The sequence below is a fragment of the Elephantulus edwardii genome, unplaced genomic scaffold, assembly GCF_000299155.1.
Source record: "Elephantulus edwardii isolate Elephantulus edwardi_28Jun2011 unplaced genomic scaffold, EleEdw1.0 scaffold00008, whole genome shotgun sequence".
NCBI classification, from domain to species: domain Eukaryota; kingdom Metazoa; phylum Chordata; class Mammalia; order Macroscelidea; family Macroscelididae; genus Elephantulus; species Elephantulus edwardii.
In genome coordinates this window covers 33295929-33317467 of record NW_006399758.1, presented here as the reverse complement: position 1 = coordinate 33317467, position 21539 = coordinate 33295929, and positions in this window count along the sequence as shown.

Below are 21539 nucleotides of genomic sequence, written 5' to 3'. Positions count from 1 at the left end.
AAAAATAAATAAATAAATAAATAATATAAAAAAAAGAAATATATCTAATAAAAATAACTTACATTCTAATGATTCTTGAGTGACATAAGCAATTCAATGCTTGGCTATTAACCACAAGTTTGGCAGTTTAAAATCCATCCATAGGCAGCTGAGATGAAAGGTAAGATGATCTACTTTGGAAAGATAAGCTGCTGAAAACTCCATGGAGCACTGCTCAACTCTGACAAATACACAGTCATCATGAGCTGAAACTGACTCAAGGGAAACTGGTTTTATTTAATTTAACCTGTAGTCTTCAATATGGATTGAAGCTTAACATCAAGAAGACAAAGATTCTCACCATGGGGTCAATTGATAGTATCTTGATAGATGAAGAGATTGAGGTATTTGACAATTTCAGTTTACTCAGCTTGACAATCCTCACTCTTGGCACTAACAGTCAAGAAATTAATAGATGAATTGCACTGGGGAAGTCTGCTGTCAGAGACCTCTCCAGAGTGCTGAGGAGCAATGGTGTCAATGTAGAGACTAAGGTGTGCTTGCCCCAGGCCATCATCCTCGCAGCTACATGCTATGCATCAAACAGCTGGACAATCACTAAGGATAACCGAAGAATTGATGTCTTTGTGTTGTGGTCCTGGAGAAGAGTACTGAACATATTGTGGACTGCAAGAAGAATAAATAGGTCTGTCTTGGAGAGGGTAAAACCACATTTCTTCTTGGAGGCTAGGATTTTGAAGGCTCATCTCACATACTTTGGGCATGTTGCCAGGAGGGAGCAGTCCTTGGAGAAAGGACATTGTGCTTGGAATGGTGGAGGGATAGTGCAAGAGAAGAAGACCAGGGATGAGATGGATTGACATAATAACTGGGGCAGTGGCATTAGATGTGTCAAAGTCAGTGAGACGGGCTCAGGATAGGCATAGTTCAAAGCTGCTCTATAACTGTTGTGGTTGCTGTGAGTCTCAGGCCACTCAATGGTACATGACAACAACCTCACAGTCACCATGACTATGTAACAAATAATACCAAAAGTTAGCAATTTAAAACACACAGTGATGCTTTATGATTTCTATGTTTTCATTATTTGGAAAGAATGGCTCAGCCAGGTGGTCTATAGTGATTATGTGGGTGCTGGCAATATCTGAACTGGAAAAGTGAGGGGTGCAGCAGTTGGTAGCTGACTGAGCTGCTCACTCTCTTCATGCAATCTCAGGACTTCATGGGGTCTCCCCACATGACTGGTTTGGGCTTTCTCTTGGGTTTTGGCTTCCATAAGGCAGTTAGAAGTTCAGAGTACGAATGCGAGAACTCCACTTCACAAGACAGAGTGTACCCTGACTCAGAAGTCTCTCCGAAGCATCACTTCTGCAATCTATTCTTTTTTCCAATGAGTCCAAAGTCTGCCAGAATTCAAAGGGTTAGAATTAGATTCCACTTCTTAACAGGCCTTGTCTAGGGGGATTTTTGTTGCCAATCTGAAGGCCATGCTCTGGTGATTCAAATCCACAAGTGCTCCTTGGAATAAAGACCTGGACAGTCTCCTCCCGTGCAATTGACAGCCTCAAAAACCCCATGGAGGGTCAGCTATGAGTCAGTTCTGAGTCAGTCAGTCATAGTGGCCATCTGTACTCTTAAAGTTTCTTAAAGAACATTGCAAATGTCTAGAGGTGTGACTAGGATGGGAGAGAACTCTGCAGATGATCGCTCTTGAAATATACAGTTTGTCACAGTTATAGATACCTGGACTAGAGCTTCTCTAGGATATTTCCAATTTTCTGATAAAATAAAAAGGTGATGTCTGGCAATTGTAGAGGAAAACTAGAAATAAGACATCAAGAGACTTAGATATTAGACCAACTAAGCATGAAAAGGGAACTCTGGTGGCCTAGTGGTAAGATGCTGCGCTGCAATCCCAAAGGTGCATGGTTTGAATCTATCAGCTCCTCTGTGGGAGGAAGATGGGCAGTCTCCTCCTGTACAATTTACTGCCTCTGAAAACCAACTGGAGGGTGAGCTGTAAGTCAGTTCTGACTCGATGGCAAACAACAACAGTAAGTACTAAAAGGTAGATTTGGGGCTCTGCTCAAGGTGGGAAGCTGGAGGAGGGAAGTCAGGATCCAGTTGAGAAAAAAAAAATTCAACTCATGGCAATGATATCCCTTGTTCCAGTACTTCTGAATGCAGCCTGGATTTCTGGCAGTCCCATGTCAGTGTACTGTTACAGTCATCTCAAAACAATATTCAGGAATACTTTACTGATGAGTGATGCTGTTGTTGTTGATTGCTTTCGAGGTGTGCTGCAATCGTGAAAGCCAGTTTGCTCTACGAGAGAAGGATGCGCAATCTCCTCCTATGCTATTAACTGTTTCTGAAAACTTGCCGGAGGGTCAGCAATGAGTTGGTTCCAACTGGATGTTATACAACAGCAGCAGTAGCAACAACAACAACAACAACAACAATGGCTCCTCTCAGTTAAAACAAGTGGCTGCTGATCCTGAGCTATTGGGAGAAATACTCATTTTCAGATCTACAACCTTATCAATGAAAAGTATCTTGTATTGCGCTTACTCTTAAATACAAATCAAATGAAATGAAGCCCTAAAAAAAAAAAGGTAGATTTGGTAGCCTAATAATGGCAAGGAGTTGTGCTGTCAACCCAAAGGCTTCACCAGCCTCTCTGAGGGAGAAAGATGGGCAGTCTTTTGTGCAATTATGTTGTTGTTGTTTGTTGTTGATTACCTTCAAGTCAAGCATGACTCATAGCGACCCTATGAACAAAAGGCCTGAAGCCCCTCTACAACTATCAACATTTATCAAAGTTCATAGAGTTTCCAGAGGCATGTTGGTAAGGAAGTGCAACTATAGCCTCTGAAAAATCTGCTAGAGAGTCAAGTACAAGTGTCCTCGTTTGGTGGCACACAAAGAAAAACAAAGTACTAAAAGGTGGGAAACAGTTTCTCTTGTGCTTTAAAAAAATATTGTCATAAAAATGCACTCAAAACTCATTGTCATGTAGTTGGAAACTGACCCCTAGCTGACCCTCTGGTGAGGCTGTAAATGACATAGGAATAGATCTTTCTCCTGCGTGGGTGCCAGTGGACTGCGGCCTCCATAGTGGTTCTGCCTTTGGGTTACTAGCAAAATTCTCCACAGCCTCTGCCATCAGAATCCTGGGTATGCAAACACCATAGTTATTTTTAACAGACTAGAAATGTAACTTCCCTTTAAGTATGTCATGTAGTTATTCTATGATGAAAAAGAATGGTTTTCAGATTTCTAAAACGTCATCATTTCAAAAGCTTGGTAACAGGCCGTGAAAAAAAAAAAAAAAGACTTATTCTGATAAATTTTGTCCTGCTGCCGTCAAGAAGAAGTGAAAAAGCTCAGACGTCTTATCTGACTGCCACAGCAGAAATGAAGGCAGGGCGAGAAAAAAAAATATGTGTATGTGATGTGATAATAGTGTTGAGACATGTCTCCAAGGCCCTGGTTTACACTTCTTACTTGATTCTTTTTGAAAGAACTCAATTCTAGTGGTGCTGGTTAAGACTATAGAAGAAATTACATATTCCTCAATCATAAATGAGTATGGACCAACTTTCAAATGTAAGATTGTGAGAGCTGAAAAATGAATTATAACTCAGAATTACTCATTCCCTCCTCCTATACAAAGAGTTTAGCTTTTGTAATTGTTCTCAAGATGATCTAGAAGACATGACGTTGTTTTATTCAGTCTTATTAACGGACACTCAATATACTCTCCCTTGACTTGTGAGAAACTAGTATCTCTCATATGTTTCATTTCTTTAGGACTTTGAACATGAGCACTACCTTGTGTCTAGCTGGGGGAAGGCAAACACATAACAGTACTGCTTAGACTGATGTTGTTACTTCCTGTCAAGTGGGAACTGACACCTAGCTGACCCTCCACTGGGTTTTGAAGCTGTAAATTGCACTGGAGGAGACTGCTAATCTTTCTCCCTTGGAGCAGCTGATGGCTTTGGGTCTGTAGCACAACTCCTTCCCACTAGACCACCAGAGCTCCCTGTAGAACACTTATAGCTCCTTACTTTTCATTCTACCTTCTGTACTTTTAGCCTATTCTCCCTGTCTGTCTTTTGAAAGATATGGATAGGACCAGAGAAAAGATAAACTCCAAACGACTGGAGTAAGGCAGTTCTTATGTGGGGATAAGTGAGTGCCCTGAAAACGCTGCCTCATGTTGAAGAATGTCTCCAGAGTTTTCTGTGCTTAGGCAGCAGCAACTGAACCCCAGAGGGGAAAAACATACATGGGAGCTCATCAAATGAGAACCTCACATCCAATTAGCAGAACGTTTCACAACCTCTTCAGCCTTTTGTAAACAGAAAACCTTGGGCCTTTTCCTGTGGGGGTGCCTGTGACGGTGGCCATGACTGGGTGGAACTCCGCATTAAGTGTTCACATTTAAACAGCTCTTCGCGCAGATGGCTTGTGGGATCTTTATTCTGCCAGACATTTCTTCAGAAAGAAAGTGAGAATTTCAACAACTTCGATTTCCTCATTCTACTTTATTTAAATGAAATGTTTGCACGCCCAGATGCAAACATTTCTTTCTTCCTTCCCCCCAAGAAGTGCCTGCAGTTGCAGTAGGCAGGTTAGGAAGCAATTTGTTCCTTTTGCTTTAAATGCTGTTAGATAAGTGGCGCTGAACCCTTAACCATGTTTTCAGTCATTACTTAGTAAATTGAGCAGCAGTGACACAATAGACCCTCCTGGGTGAGGATGACATGCTGTGACTCTCTTCAGTTTGAACTTCATAAAATACCAAGTATTTCAAAATCCAAAATTACTTGGGGGTGGGAGAGGGTGTTCTACTTTCTCCAAAGACTTTCATCTGACTCTTAGTAACAGTTACTCAAGCCTCAAATGGACACAACCAAGCTAGCCTGACTGCTGAAGAGTGACACTTTATCTTTGGCAACCAGTTGTTCGGTGCTAACGTAGAAAGGAGTTCGCAGAAAAGTCAAGGCAACAGCCTCGGCATGAATAATGGGAAGTGATGTAAAGGATGTTTCTGTCTGACTTCAGAAACCTCAGTCACACAGGCATTCAGAATGTTTGCACATTTCCCGGAAGAATAAGCAAAATTAGAACACTTAATTCCAAGGAGCATCTCATGCCCAATGACTCACTGTCTCCTTTATTTAAATAAAAACCAAAAGAAAACATGTGGCTTTAATACTCTTACATGTTTTACTAGGAAGAAAATAAATTCTTGAATAAAGTAGAAGTAAGTGGTAATTGGCAATGTCTTAGAACTGTGTCAAAAGAAAAATGCTGCTTATTTAGCCATTTCATAAGGCTATTAAAAACTTTGGGTTTGGAGCCAAATGATCGTGTTCAACACATTAGCTGTGTTATTCAGCAGCAGCAAGCCTTTTGACAGGTTACTTATATTTTATCTCAGGTTCCTCATCTGTAAATTGGGAATATGAATGATAGCTGCCTTCTGGGAAGAGTGGGCAAGTAAGATTATATATGCAAAGCACTTGTCAAAATACTTTGGTAGTGATCAGACGCATGCAAATTGTTCTAAGAAGGATGGTGATGGTGAATACTACCATCATCTAGAAAGCTGACTTTCTTTCCCCCCCCCCCCAGGTAAGCTGACTTTCTTAAAACCCAATTCCTATAATCTCATATTATTCAGCACTTTCGGTCTAATGATACTTAGGATAAATTTTGACATTCTATGACTTTACAACAATGATAGAAATAATAGAGGCTGGTTTTACCTTTTTAAATGAATCATGCTATACTACAAAGTACATTAAAGTAAGTAAAAAAGCTATCCATAAGTGAAAACCCCAGGCAATAACAAAATCAAGGCCAGTAACCATAAAACTACAATCTTGCAGTATTCCTAAAGACAAAGCCTTCACAGATAAGACATATAAGGGAAGTAAAAAAAAAAAAAAACCCTAAAAAAAAAAAACCCGACAAAACAAAAAACCCCCAAACCCAAAAACCCACTCTGATTTGTGAAGACAAAAAAGAAACAGGGTACTTAATTGTTAAACCTCAGAGCCTCAATCATCAAAATAAGGATTTTAGCCCACTTTATTGGAAATATTTCTCATTTTTCTTTTCCCCATTAGACTCCTTAGCAATAATCTCGACAGATTTTCTTAACTTCCTGCTCAGGTTATTGCCACAATCTATTGTTTATCTTGGTATAAGACTACTCTTATCTTTGGTTATATGGGTTTTTGAGGTTGGTTTTTTTTTTAAAGTAAAAAGCATGTAAGTTTACTGAGAGATAGAAATGATGTGGGAAAGGAGGCTGTCCAAATTTACAAAATGAAGATGATTACTCCTGGACAATGAGGAAGAATATTTTTTTTTCCCCCAGCAGGAGCAGGGATGAAAAATATCTAATTAAGTGAAAGACAATTGGATGTGTTAAAGGCAGTGTATTTAGAAGCAAGAATTTGGTACAGATGGGTGAGTGATATGTAGTGGAATTAAATAATTGGTTACATGCCATAAATGTATGAGCTCTGATGGCTTCTTCTTTTTGAATATTGTTGAGTCTGAACCCTCCAGCAGGTTTTCAGAGGCAGAAAATCGCATTGGAGAAAGTTGCCCAACTTTCTCTTGAGGAGCAGCTGGTGGATTTGGATTTCTTAACCTTTGCATCTTGACAGTGTAATGGGTTGTGATTCAATCCACCTACTGCTTCTTGGTTTGAAACCCACTGAAGGGTCAGCTATAGGTTGACTCTGGCAGGACAGAAAACAACAAGAACAAGAACAACAAAAACACCTAGAGCATTTGTCTAGACAGAAACGTCAGAAAGCAGACCTCAGATAGAAAAGCAGGACAAGCAGTAGTGAGAATCACCGAGAATTGGAAAGGCGGAAAATGTGCTGTTAAAATGGGATTGTAATCAATCTCTCTCTCTCTCTCTCTCTCTCTCTTTCTCACACACACACCCCCACACCCCCCCCACACACAGAGTATGAACTGTTGAAAGGAAAAGCAATTTGTTCTGAAAACTTTCACTCAAGTCACAGTAAAATGTTTTAAAAATGAGAAACAATCAAGAGCAGACAAATCAATACAGGGATGTAATTGTAAATGTGCCTGCTCATCATTTCATTACAGAGCATTTAGCACAGCACAGTGGCAGGACAGGTTTTGCCAGTAGCTTATTATAAAAATTCTTTTCTTAATTATGTGTGCGTCGGGAGAGTACAGTGAAAAAGATTTCTTGATAATGCTGTGTGTCCAGACCCTCAGGCACAATCTATCGAATCTTGTATCTTTGTGACTATGGTGGAAAGACTGCTTGGGGATAGATGTGACACACTGCATCTGCCAGACCTCAGCGAAAAGGAATGACTTCCTTAGGGTGTTTGGTTAGATCAGCAACAAGGTTAGAGGAGGTGCTGTCAGAAAAAGCCAATTTTCAAATACTGCTTCAATTCCAGACTCATGTCAAAACTTTAAAATAGAGTTAAGGCTCTGCTTTCTGACAACTCTATTTTTATATACTACAAATACCTCTCATTTTAGCTCTCTTACGACAATTCCTACCTTGATCACAATTTAATAACTAGACAATAAGGAAAAGTACGAAGAAAGAAAAATATCAGAGATAAAAAGAATCAGAGATAATCACTATCAGGGTGCATGCCTTTCTAGATTTTCTCACAAATCAATATGAACACACCAATTTCTTTTACATCTTTATTAGGTCATTTAGATCAAGAAGTTGTCCAAATAGAATAAAGGAACACTGGTTTAAAATCAGGAATGGTGTGCATTAGGGCTGTACCTTTCCCCATACCTGTTCAGTTTATGTGATGATGAAGAATATGGCATCAGGATTGAAGTAAGACTCATAAAAATCAGCATTATGCAGATGGTTGCAGAAGAAGAAACTTGAAGTACTTTCTGAAGAGAATCAAAGATCACAGACACCAATATGAGTTACATCTCAACATCAAGGAAATAAAAACTCTCACCACTGAATCAATAGACATGATCATGGCAGATGTAGAAAAGATTGAAGTTGCCAATGTGCCATTTTACTTGGATCTACAATCAACACTCATGGTACCGGTAGTCATGAAATTGAACACGGTGTTGCATTGGGAAAATCTACTGTCAAGGACCTCTTTAAAGTGCTAAAGAGCAAGGATATCAGTTTAAAGACTAAGGTACCCTTGAGCCAAGCCACAGTATTTTAAACTGCTTCACTTACATGTGAAAATTGGACAATGAATAAGGAAAATTAAAGAAGAACTGAGGCCTTTTAATGTGATATTGGATAAAAATATTGAATGCACCACAGACTGACAAAAGAGCAAACACTTGGAGCAAGTGCAACCAGGGTAAGGATGGGGAAACATGGACTCACATAGTTTGGACTAGTAATGGGGGGGAGGTAGTTGTTAAAAAAAGACATCGTTCTGGAAAAGGTAGAACGTAAGTGAAGGAGAGAAAGATTGTCAGTCAGATGGATTTACACAGTGACTAACAATGGGCTGGGACATGTCAGAGATCATGCAGTTGATGAAGAGTAATAGTTAAACTCAAGGGCACCTAATCACAACAAAATGCTTTATTAGTAATTGTCTATGGAAGGTGTGCCTGATCCAGGCCGTGATCTTCGTAATCACTTGTTATGCATCAGAAAGCTGGACAATGACTAGGGATGATGGAAGGAGAATTGATGCCTTTGAGCTGTGGTGCTGGAGAAGAGTATTGAATATACCAGGGACTTCTAGGATATTTATCCTGGAGAGGATGAAATCAGGCTGCTCCTTGGAGTCAAGGATTCTGAAGTTCATCTGACATACTTTGGGCATGTTGCAAGGAGGGACATCATGCTTCGGAGGGTGGAGGTACAGCACAAGAGAGGAAGACCCTGAATGAGATGGATTGATTCAGTGACTGGAGTAATGAGGGTAGGTTTGTCAGAGACAATAATGTTGACACAGAATAGAGCAGGGTATAGGGCTGTTGTTGCAAATGACTTGATGGCACAAAACAACAACATCATATTAGTAAGGAACTTGCTTATATCTGTTCATTCTCAAACCTCATATATAAGCTTAGTGCACTTTAGACAAACAGCAAGTGATGAACCTATATATTAAACAAAAATTGTCATCTGCTTATATTTGAAGACTTTTCCAGTTCCAATAATCTAGGATTCTGATTGTTACAATGCCGGCAGAAAAAAAGAAGCTTCTTACAAATCCAGTAACTTTGGGTATGTCTTTTATTGAAGACATTTTGAGTGTAAACCATCATGTATTTTCATCCAATCATTTATAAAAATGTTTTTATAATATAACTTAACAATTAATATACTTAATTACAATGTATAATCAAATTCTTATTGTATATTGACTTACCTGATTTATCTGTTTATCTTTGCTCCATTCTTTCTTATCCCTCTTAACCCTCCATGATTGATTCTATCCATATATAAACCTTTCCTTAGATTTTTATATTAGTGATATTGTTGTTTTTGTTGTGTGCAGTCTCCTTAGAGATAACTCATAGCTGACCTTCCAGAAGGTTCTGAGAGACAATAAATTCCATGGGAGGAGATTGCCCATCTTTCTCCAGCATAACTGTCCTCTTGTGACTGACTTCCCCCACACACTCATTTTAATCTGTGTGGAGTCATCCATGTTATATAATATTTCACAAATTCTTGATTGATATTTAGTGATGCATAATACTCAAATGTGCAAATGTAATGTAGTTTATTTAGCCATTCATTCATTGATAAACATTTGTCTCTAACTCTTTTTAATAATAATAGTTATGGTAATAATACGGCAATAAACATGATTATGAGTGTGTTAATTTCCCACCACTGCCAATAATACTGCAGTGAACATAGGTATCAATGTTAGTGTCTCCACTCATTTCTTTGAGCTGTATAATTGGCAATAGTATTGCTGGATCAAATGGTATGTATATTTTCAACTTTGTAAGGAAGCACCAAACTGCTTTCCATAGTAATTGCACCATTTTTACATTTCCAACAACAGTGCACAAGAGTTCCAGTCTCTCCACAGCATGTGATGTTTGATATCTTGTTGAATGTTGCTTTTTTGCAAAGATGACATCGTAACTCATTGTTATTTTGATTTGCATACCTCTATAGCTGATGGAAGTTCTGTTGGTCTAGAGGGTAGGGAATTGTGCTGTTAACCAAAAAGTGGTACCTCTCTGATAGCTTGAATCCACCAGCTACTCTAAAGGAGAAAGAAGGGGAATCTCCTGTGTGATTTACAGCCTCTGAAAACCCTCTGGGTCAGCTATGAGTTGGTTCTGACTCGATGACAATGAGTGAGTGGGTGGACCAATAGTTGATGATCTTGAGCATTTCCTCATGTATTTGTTGGTCATACTAATTAAAAATGTCTTTTTTTGGTAAAGTGTCTATTCACATCCTCTACCTGTTTTGTAATTCAGCTGTTTGCCCTTTTCTTGTTGAAGTGTTGGGGTTTTCTAAACATTTTACAGATAAATCCCTTATCAGGTGTGTCATTGCCTAATATTCCCACCCCCTGCCCCCAATCTGTAGATGCTCTTAACTCTTCTGAAGAATTCATTTGAAGCACATAGAGATCTGCTTTTTAGGAGATCTCAATCATCTTACTGACAGTTGATATGATGATGATTCTCTAAGAGAATGGCAAACCTGAAGAGGTAGAGTTAACATGTTTCTATTGTAGTAGTTTTTATAAGCTGATCAGCAAAAGCTTAGAATATAAGTAATCATATTAGAGCAGGTAAGTCTGATAGACTAACTGAATTCTGGTTCTTTCACAGAGATCCTAATAGAATAGGTCAGACCATGATGATTCCTTATTCAGGATCTTTTAAATCTGCCTGTAGGGTCTTCTATGCTGTGGTAAACTCATATATCGGCTATTGATTTTCAGTTAGAAAGCCTTTTAAATTTAGCCGTTTAAAAGAAGCAGTTTTATTTTTTAAATCCACCATCTAACAAGAGGCATCAGGTAGTCTGATACAGAGAAATGAGAGGCAGGGTAATCCTTGCTCTGAGTTCTGACTTGAGTGTACTGGATCCTATGATCAAGGGCGAAAGATTTATTGTCTTAAGTCTCAAGAATATCTGGTCATTATCATGCTCTAACTCTTGTTACATGCTCTGCAGTTGTATGTCTCTAAAAACAGACAAATTTTTCTTAGCCTTTATCATTTTACTTTTCTCATTTTTTTTCTTACCCTTTTCTTTTACCCAAAGCTAGAATCTTCAAGCACCAGCCAACCTTATTTCCCCTGATCCAGAAGTGAGCCCACAATGGCAGCATCAGGTGCTTCTGCAGAGAGGGAAGATGGGCATATACAGAAGAATCTTTTCTAAAAGACTCTTACCATATATTTTATGAGATTGCCTCAGCGACTGCCCACTCGGTTACCCCGGTTACAGCCTACACAGTCCTTCTCACACACGTAGATGTTCATCAATAAAACAAAGTTCATTATTACTAAAAGACATAATGTTTTGCTTTCCCTGGAAGGGAACAAATTATCCTCACATTGGACTGGCTGCCTACGCAAGCCTAGTCTCCCTTGGTGACCTCCTCCTCCTCCAACTTGCACTCTTTGCTCTCTGTTGCTGAACTGGACTGATTTCTATCCGTAGGGCAGGTAGACCAAGGCAGAACCACTGCTGTACAATTGATCTGCTTCAGGAGGGAAAGAAAATTACATTTACTCTCATCCTAGATATGGATGCTTCAATCACTTTACAAACTCCACAGTCTGTGTGCTTCCAGAATCATGTATATTTTAACCATGTATATCATGGGTGATATAACAATGTGAAGCTGTAATAAAGAAAATGTCTATGGGAAGCCAGACTTTATACCAAATAGTATATGAAAAAGCTTGTTCAGGAATTGAAGGAATTACAGATTTATAATTTAGGATTTCTCTTGTGGCAGATCCCAGAAAATGAGCTGTTTGTTCCCTGCAGACAGGAGACAGCTAGGGCCCTCCTACAGAGTAAGTGTTACTACCTGGGAAATACTTCCTGAGCTAGAGCATTAGGCTGACAATAGAGAAAAATAGAGCCTTCATTAACAAGGAATCCCTTTTGTTATTTGCTTCCCCAGATTATCAATAAATGCACAGAGAAACATGCCTTGGGGTCTTCAGTCGAGTACTGCTGGCCCCCTGTTTTATGCTCTCTGTTCTATCTCATTCCTGGCTGTTTGTCTCATTATTAATAATTATAAAATTATTCCATTCTTTGGGACCCTCGGTCTGCAACAAATGTCTTCTGAGAGAAACGTGTGGACTTTGCCCTCATTACCCTGTCTTTTCAGCTAGATCGTTCCCTGTTCCTCCCACCCCCCTTCTTTTGAGATGCCTCTGAGGAGTCCAAACATCCAATCTGAGTGCTTAATTGTTTGAGAGCTCCCTTGCATCTAGGTTTATGTTTTTGATCATTTTTGCAGACATGAGATGGAATCAACCAGATAGCAGTGGTTGAGGTGGGTTGATTTAACGGCTGATGGAGGAATTCTGAGGCACTTGATGAATACATTCAGCTGCTAGCCAAAAGGTCAGTCTTTCCAACCCAATAGCTGCTCCATGAGAAAAATCTGGGCCAATATACTTTTGTGAGATTTAAAGCCTAGAAAAGCTCGTGGGGCGGGTCTACTCTGTTTTCCAGTGCTGTTATGAGCCAGAATCAACTCCATGACAGTGTGTTTGCTTGGGTTATTACAATAGCTAATAAAGGAATTCTGTTGGTGTATGGATTAAGCAGTAAATTTCTAGTAAAAAAAAACTTGGCAATTCAAAACGATCAGCTGTTACAAAGAAAAAAAGATGAAAGATGAAGATCTGTTTCCGTGAAGATTTACAGCCTCAGGAACCTTGCAAGTCAGGTCTAGTCTGTCCCGCGGGACTGTTATGAGTTAGAATCGACTTTAAGGCAATGAGGTGTATTGGCAAAAAAAATCACAAGCATCTGTCTGTCTCTGGAAACCTGCTGGAGGGTCAGCTATGGGTTGGTTCTGATTTGGCAGTGCTCAATAACAAAAACAACAAGTAATGGATATCTTAATCTCAATGCTGTTCTCAAGAGGAATATTTTCAATATTTTTCTGTTAAAAATAATGAAATAATGTTGGATAGGTGTTCGTTTTATATATATGTCTTTAATTAGGCTGAGGAATTTCCTTCCTATTCCTATATTGCTGAGAAGTTTAACTGCTGAAAGTGGTGTTGTATGCCTTTTCTGTGCCATTCGAAGTGTTCATGCGATTCTTTTCTTTTGATTTTGTTTATCTATGAGTTAGGTCGCTTGACTTTCTAGTGTTGATTTATACTCACATACCTTGTATGAATGCCACTTGATCATGATGTATTATAATTGTAATCTGAAATACTGTTGAATTCTGTTGGATGACATTTTGTTGAGACTTTTTGTGCCTATATTCACAAAGGATATCGGTTTGAAAGTTTCTTTTTCAGTAGAGTCTTTGCCTGGCTTTGATATGAAGGTTATATTGGTTTAATAGAATTGCTTATGAAGTATCCGCTCTTTTGCTATGTTCTGGCATAGTTTGAGTAGAATTGATGACAATTCTAAATATTTGTTAGGATTTACTGCTGAAGCCATCTGGATGGGAGCTTTGTTGTCATTGTTGAGTCTTTTGCATTTATCTTTCAATTTTTGTTGTTGACATCATCAGTTAATTGTTTGGTTATGGGTATATTCAAATTTTGTACTTTAATTTATGTTTGGTTTGGTAAACAATATGTTTCTAAAATTTTTCCATTTCTTCTAGATTTTCAAATTTGGTGGAGTACAATTCTCATAATATTATATTGCAATCCATTTTCTTTCAATTAGTTCTCTTAGAATGTCACCTATCTCATTTTTCATTTTGGTTATTTGCCTTTTTCTCATTTTTTCCCTTTGTCAGTTTGACCAGTGATTTGTAAATTTTATTGGTCTTCAGAGAATCAACATCTAGTATTGTTGGTTCTTTCTATAGTTTTACTCTTTTCTATATTATTTCCTTTTTTCTGTTGATTGCGGACTTATTTTTTTCCCCTGCTCTTTTTCTATTTGTTTAGCTTGTAGAGTTTAGCTATTGATTCTGGTAATTTCTTCTTTTCTTGATGTACTTACTTATTGCTAGTTATTATTCTGTGGGTTGAGTTTTTGCTGTGTGCTTTCATACATATGACAGAGTGCTTTTACCAAAAAGAAATCCTTGTATTATTTCCTGGCTCCTTCTATTCCTGTATTTACCAGGGAGGCCAGAGATCTCATCATCTACTCCTTCCTTCCTTCTTTTTACCTTCCTGAAAATGTGTGTGTGTGTATGTGTGTGTATCTATATACACACACATACACACACACACACATAGTCTTCATTTACCTTTTCCTAAGGTTTCAATAACTCAGTATGTTTCACTTATTCTGGGGATGCCTTCCTCATCATTCTCTAGTTTCAAAACTGTACAACTCCATGATCTCTCCTTCAGTACTGACCCATCTTTGGTTACATCCTGCCATGTCATTTCTTTCCATAGTTATTTGCATAATCTCTGCTATAAACTACTCTTTCTTTACGTTAGCTTTTCTCTCCAGGTTGTTGTTCAATATTGTCCCAGAATACTCATCGTTTTGTCTGATGGCAGGCAGGCCTTGTTTATCTGAGAATTTTTCCCCCCTTCTCTGACCTGGAACTGCCTCTTCTTGACATTAGTACTCAGTCTATTTCTTGATTTGGGATTTGAGATAATTTTTGGGGTCTGTTTTACTTAGTTTCTTGAGTCTTTGTTGTCAAAGAACCATTACAGCGCATATACCTGAGACACCACCATCATTAATTGAAATTCCTCAAAGTGGTTTATCAAAAAGTCAAGAAAATATAGTCATAAGACAGATTCTGCCTGTGGGACTATTAAGTTCTAAAAACAAAATTTTAATTCTTATGCAAAATGTGCACAAAAGTAAACATTAATAATATATGCAAAGTTTTTATGTTTATGAAGGAGAGAAGGTCAGCACAAGAGAGGCAGACCCAGGATGAGATTGACATGACTGTGACAGTGGGGCAGGTGTGTTGGAGAAGATGAGCTTGGCTCAGGATAGGGCAAGGATCAGAGCCATTGTTCAGATGGTTGCTATTAGACATAGCTGACTTAATGGCACCTAAACCCAACAAACATTGCATGTAATAACTCACCTAGGAAATAAATGTCTGTGCTGATGTTAGGTCTACAATGTTCACATCCAAATTAACACTAGGAAAGAAGTGACCTTTCTGATAGCTGAACTGAATCTCAAGGACTCTGGTTTACTCTACTGATGAACTTCAAATTGGGAAGGGTGTGTGTCAAGGATGTGACATATCCCCATATCTTTTCAATCTATATGCGGAACAGATTATCCATGAGTCTGGGCTCTATGAGGAGAAGTGTGGCATCAGGATTGGAAGTAGACTCATCAACAACCTGCGTTATGCAGATGAAACAACCCTGCTTGCTGAAACTGAGGAGGACCTAAAGCGCTTGCTGCAAAGGTCAAGGACTACAGCTTTCAATATGGACTGAAGTTCAACATCAAGAAAACAAAGCTTCTCACCACAGGGCCGATTGGCAGCATCCTGATAGATGATGAAGAGATTGAGATTTTTTTTCTTTTTTTTTGAGATTGAGATTTTTGACAGCTTTAGTTTGCTTGGCTCTACAGATGACTTGCATTGGGAAAATCTGCTGTCAGCATGCTTGCGTACGTGTGTGTGTGTGTGTGTGTGTGTGTACTTTTTAGTCAAAACTGACCCATAAATGACCCTCCAGCAGATTTTCAAAGGCAGTAAATGGCACGGGAAAGTCCAGCTTTCTCCCTAGAAGTCCTAATAGATAGGAAAGAAGAAAAACAAATTAACAACAACAAAAACCTAAGAGTTTGTGTGTTTTTTTTGTTTGTTTGTTCCTTAAAAAAAACCCAAAAACCTTCTCATTTCATTTTGGTAACGTCCTTAAAGAAACTGGACTATAAAAGGAAATTTACTCTGAGGAAAGAGCTCACACCAAGCTTGCCAGGGTCTCCTCTTCTCTTTGACTGCACTGTGGCTGTGGAGTGGGGCGGTTCCATCTTTGAACTGTACTGGCTTGATCCTAGGATGACCCAGTAACCCAGGTTTCTAAAGCTCAACGGGCTTTCTGTTCATCCAGCCCTGCCTAAGCTCCCCTGACTGAGCCAGGAGAAGGACAGCTGTTGCCTTTCCCTCAGTTCTTGCTTAATTTAAGGAAGAGCTGTCAGCCTCAAAAGACTACTTAAATACTGAAGATAATAAAAAAAAGAGACTAATCTTGTCTCTGATCCTTAAAAAAAACAAAGCATTAACACATATAAAGCAAGCAGCTTAAAAAACAGTACTTGATGTGATATGAACAGGTCTGAATATTTCATAGTATGTATCCAAATTTATTTCACAAGCATGTCCAATTAAATGTTTATAATGTCTGTTCACCAATGCTCCTGACCCTTAAAAGAATAGTTAATATTTATTGAGCAGTGGTTTAGTGGTCAGCTGCTAACCAAAGGGTGAATAGTTCAAACCCACCAGCTTCCCTTTTAGATCAATCTGCTTCTTTATAATTACAACCGTGGAGACCCTATGGAGTCAGAATCGACTATACAGTAATGAACTTGGTAGTTTAGGAGGAATGAGGGCAGTGTTATTTATTATGTTCTTTCTGTCAGTACACATACGTATTAACGCATTAAACCTAATAACTCAAATAGGCGGATGGTATGTTTATTTTTTCATTTTATAGATAAGAAATTAAAATATAAATTGTCCAAGGTCAAATAGCTACTAAACAATTGTTTTAAGAATTAACCCTAAATTGTTGTTCTTTCTACTCTGATAAACCAAAATCCCAAGTAAGTGAGAGTGTTTATGCCCCTACAAGGTCCAGGACATGCTTCACTGAATACAAACCATCACTCCTGACCTTAGCAATTCGTGTTACCTGACCCTCTTTAATTCACATGCCATGGATTCTCAGTTGTCTTTGAAGGAGGAGGAAATCCGTTTAGTATGTCACAAAGCACACAGAAATCTCTCAAATTGAACAATATCAGGGCTCCATTTTCTCTCACAAATGAGATGGATGATTGATATAGACATTGGGCTTTTTCGGGCCTCAGAGAAAAGGTCAAGGGGAAGAAAATGGGGAAGATTTGCCTCTCATAAAGCACCTATCATCGCTGTATATCAGAGATAATGGCTAAGTGTTGGCTCAGTGCCCAAGTATAATAAGTGCTTGGTAATTGGTGAAATGCTGTAGTGAGGGCAAAGTGGTCCTTCTCTGGAACAGAACTTTGAGTAAGGTTCAGGACTTGGGCAAGTTTGTGCAAATGTGTGGCTGTTTCTTATGGCTTTCTTGAGGACCATGGCAGTGAGAGCTCCACTTCCCTTTCACTTTTTATTTAATTGCACTCTTCCCTTAAGCCATATTTAAGGCAACATAATTTGAACATTTTCTCATTCAGTCTCCATCTCCTGCTTGTTTTATCTCACCTTTTCTGCACAGGAAATCTTTTGAAAATGGTTTTAATTATCATTGTGTCAACCCAAGAAAGTTGGAAAATCTAGCAAACAGTTCCTGCAAGAAAGGAATGCTCCACTCATTAGCCTGATTAATCAGCAAGGGGAAACTATTAATTCTCAGACTATCACTGAGAGAACAAAAGTTGAACAGATGGATAGGTTCAAGATTAAAAGATATTATGTGTGAAAAGCATAGCATGCTCCCTGACTCAGATAGACTGAGCAAATGTTAGGTTGTTTTTCTTCTTTCTACCAAGTCCTAACTCACAGAGTTTATTAAAATGATAAAACAGATAATGTGCCTCTAACTACTTTCTAAAGAGTTAAGCAAATTATAAAAATACATTATTATTTTATCATGACGTTGCAGGGAGCATTAATGCTCTGACTGTAAAGAGTTGTGCTACTAACCAAAAGACTAAGCCTCTCAGTCAGTTTGAATTTGCCTGCAGTTCTGAGGGGGAGAGATGGGCAATTGTCTTCTCTATCATGAAGCCTCAGAGACCTGCTGGAGGGTCAGCTATGAGTTGGTTCTGAGAGCGTTGAAATGTCAATTTAAAGTTCAAAGCTTACTTGTCATAATTACTTGTGAAGCTTCCCAGTACCATCTGGCTCCAAACCCCAACCATTCTATCCTATCCTATTGTTTGTTAGCTGTTGTGATGTTGACTGTTTACTGTTCAAAATGGCTTTTCTAGCCATTGACTTTGAATTTGCCACATGAATGCGTGAAATTATACAAATAAGACTACCTAGATTTGTTTATTAACCAATACGCTTTACTTTTGCATTCACAAGCTGGGGAATATCAGATCTGGAAGTTAAACAAGACTTCCAAAACCTGTACCAATAAGGAAGGGTTTTTGTAAGCACACATACACAGGAACAAATAAGCTATAGTGAGAGAATTTTGGGTTGGCAGATGGGTGTTTTGTTCTTAGCTCTGGGAGCAGTCTGCAAGGATTTGTGCTGTTAACCCAAAAACAAGGCTGCACTTCTCTGGCAATTAAAACCCACCATCAGTTCTGTGGGAAAGAGATGAGCAATTTCATCCCGTGTGATTTACAGCCTCAGAAACCCAATGCAGAGTCAGCCGTGAGTCAATTCCAAATCAATGGCAACTTGGTTTTTGGTTGTTTTGCTTATTCTTTTACTTTTGAATATTCAAAATTTAATGAGAACTTTTGAATTAGGGTAAAATGAGCAGGTAAATTTTAATTAGCAAGTTTAGATTTCCATTTATAAGAGAGTGAATAGATAGGCTTGGGTTTCAACTCTTGAGAAGGTTAGGTATCCATATGAAAAGTAGATTTTTGGCTTGCTACTATGGAGCACAGAAGGAATAACTTTCTTGGGGGTGGGATGGTCAGGCTGACAGAAGTATCCTCAGGAAATCTGAATCTAATGAATCAGAAGTAGGTATATTGCACTGTGATACTGTTGTGTCTATGAGTTATGTGCGGACACATCTTATATATTTTGCAGAAGAAATTAAGGAAGAAACAGTACCATTTATGGAGCAATCTGAAAGGGATAATGGTCTCAGAATCCATGGCAGTATTTATTATTTTATAGCCTATGAAAGAATGTTCCATTTCAGTTTTTTGCAGATTAAAAATTGCTTTCCAAACCATCTAATCAATTCTTATATAATGATCATAATAATCACAAACCTTTTTTGAGTGTTTACAATGTGCTGGCAACTCTTAAGGATTTTACATGAATTATCTAGTTTCATTTTAATGCATTTTGTGGTAAGCTCTATTACTCTTCCTAGTTGTCTGATAAGGAAACCAAGCTTAGTGAGAAAAAGAGACTGCCCATGGCCCCACACTTGGTGAGAGTTGTGTAATGTGTCATGGGACCAGGAAAACGTACTGCCAGAATTCTTGTTCCTAGATGACCTAATGCAGTTCCCGTAGCTTGTTCATGAAGCGACTGGGTTAAAACACAGGCCATCTGCACGGGTGCGTTACAACCTGCTTGTCTTTAGCACATATCTGGTCTCCATCATGGTTCGTCTTTCCTCACAGCCAGAGCACCAGAAGCCTGAGAACCTGAGTCTGTGTTGCTACACGTCACGTACAGGTGCCACTCTTTAAGAGGCCACTCCTGAATCCAGGTCCGATTTAGGCACATCTTCCTTTGGTTCCCATAGATGTTATGACCTTCCAAAATAATCTGCCTCATTCTAATCTTTTACTACAAGTCTCTTTGCCCTAAGAAATTCTGAGTACATTTTATGCAAGACCATTGTTCCTTCACTTTAGTGCTTTCAGTATATTGTTCACATTATAAAGACTATGATATATCTTTCTCTCTTCCCCTTTCTCTCTTCAACTGCAATTATTTTGCTCTGGAGGAAGAAGAGAATGGTTTCAGTGGTCAGTAAGAGATTGAAGTTGTTAACAATTTCATCTTGCCCGGCTCCACAATCTACACTTTCGGCACCAACAGTCAAGAAATTAAAAGACAAATTACATTAGGAAAATAAAATCTCCCATTGGGGATCTCTCCAGAGTGTTGAAGAACAATGATGTCAGTTGAGAGACTAAGGTGTGTTTTATCCAGGCCATATTCTTCACAACTGCTTGCTACACATCAGAGAGCTAGACAATGACCAAAGATGACAGAAGAAGAATCAATGCCTTTGAGTTGTAGTAGTGCTGGAGAAGAGTTCTGAACAAACCATGAATTGTCAAGAGAACATACTGGTCTGTCCAGGAGAGGGTGAAACGAAGTTGAATTTTTGCTCCTTGAAGGCAAAAATGTTGAAACTCCATCTAACATACTTTGGGCATGTTGGCAGGAAGGAAAAATCCTTAGAGAAGGACATAATTCTTGGAAGGATGGAGGAAGAGTGCAAGAGAAGAAGAGCCTGAATAACACACAGTAACTGGGATCCTAGGGGGTAGGTCAGTAGTGTCAGGGACAGTGAAAGTGATTCAGGGTAGGAAAAGGTTCAGAGCGATTGTACCTGGGATCACTATGAGTCACAAGCAACTCAACGGCACATAACAATAGCAACCACCCTCTGCTACACTTTGTTCACAAGACAAAATTTGAGCTTGCACTCTAATTCTAATGATTAGTATCTTGCTTCACTTCCTGTGCTCCAGATAGACCTGATTTGAGGGAAGAACCTCCTTTCACTAGTACTGGGTCCCAGAGTTCTTCTTGCCACTCTGTCTCAGGTGGGCAGAGTTCAGCACTTGGACTCTAATGTCAACAGATTCTCCTGATGTTCCTATTTGTCTGAAAAACATCAAATCCTGGTTTCTTTCTGCTGTGTACTCTGGTTACTAAGGCAAATTCCACCTTGTCTGGAACTCTTTAGATATGATTTGTTGTTACAGACCTGTAATCTGCATGCTGCCTTTTTTTTTTATTTTTGTGTGAGTGTACTGTCAAATCAGATCTGACTGGTACAGGAGGAGATGGTCCCTCCTTTTCCTGGCAGAGCATCTGGTGGATTCGAACCATGTGCCTCTGGGATTTTAGTTGCAGCTCCTTGCCACTAGGCCACCAGAGCTCCCCGCATGCTGCCTTTTATGATCAAACTGCATCTTCTGTCCAGTTAATCCTTGAGTTAACTCCCAAGTTCATCCTTGTTCTTCCAGTGCTATATTAACACATCCTGAGCTCCTTGTGATTGCATGCTTTGTAATGAAAATCAGCCAATGCCGTGGCCTTTAATAATTGGTGGGAATCACTCTCTGAGTTTTCTATCGATTCTGTTAAAAGAACAAACATCACAAGTAGGTGACTCTGTGGGACAAAATTTCTTTTTCTCACTGTTTAGATAGCAGAAGATGGAGTTTCAGAGAGCTAGAGAGAAAGGCTCTATATCTGTTGAGATCTCTGTGTCTTTCAGCATCCTCCGTTCTTTGGCAATCTTCTTTT